The sequence below is a fragment of the Malania oleifera genome, chromosome 10, assembly GCF_029873635.1.
Source record: "Malania oleifera isolate guangnan ecotype guangnan chromosome 10, ASM2987363v1, whole genome shotgun sequence".
Lineage (NCBI taxonomy): Eukaryota > Viridiplantae > Streptophyta > Magnoliopsida > Santalales > Ximeniaceae > Malania > Malania oleifera.
In genome coordinates this window covers 65,782,452-65,788,451 of record NC_080426.1, presented here as the reverse complement: position 1 = coordinate 65,788,451, position 6,000 = coordinate 65,782,452, and positions in this window count along the sequence as shown.

Genomic DNA, 6,000 nt, shown 5'->3' with positions numbered 1-6,000 from the left:
CCAACTAAAATGATGCAACACTTTGTGCACTTTCAGCTTTTGTTAGCAGCCCTGTAAATGATGTGCAAGTCCTGTTTTTGGAATGAAATTTTATTGCATTCTCTTAATTAATATTTTTGCAAATTAACCAACATACTCGCTTGTGGGTTTCCACAAACGATTAATTGAAACATACTTTCTTTGTATTAAGATTCTTCTTTTAATTTAGCTTTTGAACCCTGCAACCTACACTTAGCATACACAACCAATATATATATAAAGTTCTAAAATTCAAAAGAGTAGGGCAAGAAGAACACCACGATTTTACGAGGTTTGGCTTATCCCTAGCCTATGTCCTTGCCTTTGGGTAATACCACCAAAGGATTCCACTAGTAACGCTTTTTCCGGGTAGAGCAAACTGTTTACAAATTTCCCTCCTTAAGGGCAAAGCACCCTCTCCAAGAGATACCCCTCGCTCGATCCAACGATCCAAACACCTTGGAATCGCCAACAATCTACAAGAAAATAATCAAGAGATTTTACACACAAGATACTCTCCAATAGAGCTGATTAGTACAATTTCAAAACTATATACTTCAAAGTAAATCATTATGAAATTGAAATTGAAGCTCAAGGAGATTTATCACTAGTTGATTCTTTCAATGAATGAATGACTTATACTTGAAGCACAAACTCAGTGATTGAGAGTTAGCAATGCTTAGTGGAATTTGTGAGAAATATGTGAAGAAAAGAGCTTTTGAAAGATGAGAGTAACTGAGAGAGTTTAAAAGTAGAAATTGATGCTTGGTGAACAAAATCAATGGCCTTGGGGGCTATTTATAGATTTAGAAAAGCATTTAACTTGATCCCCAAGTTTACTTGGAGTAGTGCCCAAGGTTTAGATAAGTTTGAGCCCCTAGCAATAAAATTTTTAAAAACTTTCCCGTTAGAAAAATTTGAATTTTACCGCATGGCAGCAGCTTGTCACTTTAGGTCAGGTGCTTGTCAATTTAAATCTTAGTTTAATTTGATAGTCAGTAGGGTGGCATTTCAATTCTTGATCACTTGAATTTGATGTAAGCTTTTGAAAATATTCCATGTGATCATTTGATGTAAGCTAAGTTTCCATGAATTTAAGCTTCCAAGATCTGTTTTTCCTGAAACATCACAACTTTGAAGCACATTAAATTTTCTTACTTTGTTATCATCAAAATAAAAGTCATAAGCCTTGTTAGGCCAACATTATTATTGAGTTTGTAAATATAGATGAACAATGAGCTAACATTTTCGCAAAACGTCTTTCAGAGGATAAGTTCATCGCAATACGATGAGAATTAGGCTTGTTACATAGTAGAGAGGTGATTTGAGAATGAGAAATTACTAAAAATGAGTGGTCGAGTTAAATAGGCAAGTAAGTCAAAAGTTTTGAAGGACGGGCGACTGACAACTTACCCTCACTTGACTGAACATACTAACTTATGAATATCTCAGGCTCAAGCTCATCAAGTGACTAGCTCCTTGAGTGTAGTCAATTGATTCGCTACTAACTCATGAAATTTTGAAGAAATATGTAGGTCATGCGATTGACTACTCGAGTACAGTCGACTGACCCGCGGAAGTATATATATTTACTATTCGTAGACCCTAATTTTTCACATCTCACTCAACTGACCCTACTTTCTCCACTCTCCCTTGGCACTCTCCTTCGTCTCCAACTGATCCCCCACGAAGATTCTTCCCATTAATCTTCGAAATACCACTCCAAACTTCATTCTTATATCATTTTTGAGGATTTCACCGTTTATTTTCTCCGGAATCATGCCGAAAATAAAGCAAACAGAAAATCTGTAGTGAACCTAAAAAATAATAAAATAATAATAATTAAAAAATTATTACAAAAAAATTAAAATAAATAAATAAATAATATAAATAAAATTAAAATTAAATAATTGAATAACAATTATTATTATTAATTAAATAATAATATAATGTATAATATATATATATATATATATGTTTAGGATATTACATAATATATATATGTAAAAGTAACTCTCCTGAAGCTTCTAAAGCTTTGGGAGATCGAATTTGAAACAAATTGTTGTAGAGGCCGTCTCCCCACCCCCTAATTTCATTCACTCATGGCCCCCCCGGAGAATTCCCTTGCACCCCAGCTCGCCTCCATCTCCGTCCCTCTCTCTCTCGCTCTCTCTCTCTCTCTCTCTCTCAATTTATTGATGGATTTGCAGTGGATTAGTAATCAAAAGGTGTCGTCGAATTCCTAACTCCGCCGTCGACATTTCTACTAGAATGGATTTGTCATGGCAATGGCTTAGGCACTACTCCTGGGGAAAGGTAACTTTTCCCCATTTTTCTAATTTCTCTTTAAATATGCTACGAAATCAACGATCAAGCACCACCACGTGGTTCTAGTCGCAATTGTCGTCATTTTGACGTGGGTAAATTTTCAATTGGGGTTTTCTAGGCCCCACTCCAAAGCGAGAGTGGGATTTGGGAAATTTGGCAAATTGGTTATATTTGAGGTTATAGCCATTTATTTGAACCCTATGAAATATTAAAATATTATTTTATTTAGGATTGATTTAATGGAATTAGGATTTTAATTTTAGGGTCTGAGTGAGCGCTGTAGGTATTTTTCAGGGTCCCTGTTGGCGTAGTGCAAGAAACCAGGTAAGGAGTAAAATATATATTAAACTAGAATTTTTATGAATTTAATGAAAAATAAATTGTGTTATATATATGTGTATATGTCATGGAATGGGTTTAAAATGCCAACCATTTAAATTATATTTTTCCGAGTTTAGGGCTGTTTATTAGATACATAAATGCAAAAATAAACTGATGAAAGTGGGAAATATTCTCAGGATAAATATGTAAGAAATGAAAATTATATTTTCGGTATTTAAATGCTTAATGTGGGTTGGCTTATTTTTTAAGGAAAATGTATGAATTTTATTGCTAAATTGTGTGGCATGAGTAAATGTAAGTTATGTACAAATATATGTTAAATGTATGAGATGCAGGTTAACTAAGTAATACATTGAGAATGAAATATGATATGAACTATGCTGCTTGTGTGTGTTAATGCAACCATGTAAACAGCTGAAAGATATTGGGTAAATGTATGATAGCTAAAAAAAGTTGGGTAAAACAGTTGAAAGATGTTGGGTAAAACAGTTGAAAGATTCTGGGTAAATATATGACAACTGAAAAATGTTGGGCAAAACAGCTGAAAGATGCGGGGTAAAACAGCTGAAAGATGATGGGTATGAAATGAAATGAAAATGGAAATGAATGAAATCAAAATGAAATGTCAAATTTCAACAATTTAAAATGGGAAAGAACCATGTAAAGTGAAATGGAATGAAAAGAAAAAAATGGAAACATGAACAGTGGAGAAATGCAGAATAATGGCAAACAAAATAATGTATTATGGTATTATCAATATTTATGCTAGTAGAACATGTTATGTTAGGGCGAGGCAAACTCTTCACCCGAGGGCTTGCTAAGAAAGGCGAGTGCCCTGGTTGTATCAGGTGTAGTAATAGGCTGCATAACGTGCTAGGGCAAAGGGAAATTACTTGTATGGGCACGTAAATTTCCCTATTCTTGGGAGCCTTTGCCGGTAAACTTTTGTATGAACTGTGTGAGTACGAGATTAATTTATCACTTGAGGGCTTATTGAGTAAAGTGAGTGCCCTAATATACTTTAACTGTGACCTTTGGGTTGCCTAATGTATCAGAGTAGAGGGGTGCTACTTGTATGGGCGGGTAATCACCCCTATCCTTAGGTAATCTCGTGGGTAAAATATTTTGCGTGTGTTTGGTTAGGATGAGAGAATGATTTCGAAAATTATGTTAACGATTTTCAAATATTAAATATTATGTTGCTATATAGACTCATGTTGGTCACACACTGTTTTAATATATTCTTTCTTCCGTTACTGAGATGTGTCTCACTCAAATATGAACTAATCTTTTTCAGGACCTCCAAGGGATCGAGCTTAGAGGGCTCGAGGTTGTTATATCATTTTGGAATATAGTAATAGAAAGGGTATAATTTCTTATGATACTTTTAGGAATGTATAAATTTTATGTTTATGTCTTATGTTTTAAGTCTTCTGAGTAATGGATGGTCGTGAAACATACTGGTGTTTGCAACTACTAGAAGTGTAGGTTATGTTTTGGAGATATGTATATATGGAAATGCAGGTAATGGATGATTTATTATGGATTTATGTTATAATGTAGACGGATGTAGAAAAATCTAGTGTTATATTTGTTGAAAGATTTTAGTTATGTTTTCCGCTGCATAAATGATATTAGAATGTGGATTATCAGATAACTAAGTGGATTAGTAGCACTCCGGGTCCACATAGGGGGTCGAGGTATTACAAAATCGAGGTCCCACCTCTAGAAAATATGATTCTCAAGATATTGAGTGATGGTTGATGACACCCCATGCCAAACTAATCTATCGGGAACATCTTTGATCTAACAAACCCGTCTTCAGTAAGGTTTTAGATATTGACTTCTCTAGAGATGATTTTCCCAACATTTTTCCAATGTTCCATGCTTTAGGTTTGGAACAGTTTATAAATTATCAAGCTAGAGGCATGTATCCAAATCTTGTTAAACTCTTTTATGCAAATATGGTGAAGGGAGAAATTGTGTGCTCCACCCAAGTTATGAACAAATCTTTTGTAGTACCCCAACAAACCTTAGCCATTAGGCTAAGAATCCAACTCGGGGAGTTTGAATGTCCACCCATTGGACAATCATAGATAATGGCTCAAGAATTTACCCCTGAGGAGTTCCTACCAATGATTATGATAGAGGAACTCGTATATTTTGGCCATCCTCCCTTGTATCGTCAGCTAAACCTGTAGGCCCAAATCTTACAAAAACTCATCACTTATAACATATTGCCTAGGGTAGGGTCACATGACCATGTCTGTTGCCTTGATTGTTTTGTGATGTGGTGTCTATTAAAGGGTAAGAAGCTTGAATTGCCCAGCCTGATGATAAAATGGATGCTTTCACAATAAGAGGGTAGAAGGGTAATTCTTCCATATGGAGGAATTGTAAACCAAATTTTTTACCATCTAGGAGTTACCTCACCATCCACCTTATTCATAAAACGAACCCACTATGACATCTTTTCATATACTACGGTTAAGAAAATGGGTTATGCTAAATATAAAGGACATGGATGGTTGCCAAATGATAGAAGGGCACATAAAGAACCACAGCAAGCTCCAACTCAGCAACAAGCTCTTGCACCACAATAGGTTGTAGATGATACTCCCTTTTGGTTTGTCATTTATCAATAGAATATGAATACGTAGCTGAGTGACATCCGTGTTGAGATGCGCACTGAATTCAGCTCACTTCAATCAAGCTTTTATGGTCTTGATTAGCCATTTGGACACCTCGAAAATTATATGGGCGGATCTTCTTCACGTGGCAAAGCTCCCATGGAAACGAGCTCAGGAAGTGCTAATGATGATGATGACGACGATGATGATGATGATGAGGGTTTGGAATCTGGTGGAGGCGATAATGCTTAGCTCTTACCTCTTCTTTTCTTGACAATATTTGGGCTGTAATATTTGAGCTACACTCTTGACACTGCTTTCTTATATATTTTTTTAATGTTTATCTTAGATATGATAGTTTTCATGCTAAATTTGGATTATATTGCATATCTTTTGCATGATGAATAATGTATATCTGGAATGGACATTTTGATGGATGATTGACTTGAGAAATTGCATGCTGAGTTATGGACCATACTTGTGAATTGAATGTTGATTTTAGGTTTTATGTTGCAATGAATGTTAATTTTGTTCATTTACCCTTTTTGTTGATGTCAAAAGGAGGAGAAATATTGGAAAAATGAGAACAACATGAGAAGTATTAGCATCACATGCACACGAGAACACGCAAAGTATTAACATTTTGATATTGAGCATAATAAGTTGAAGATGTATGCATCAT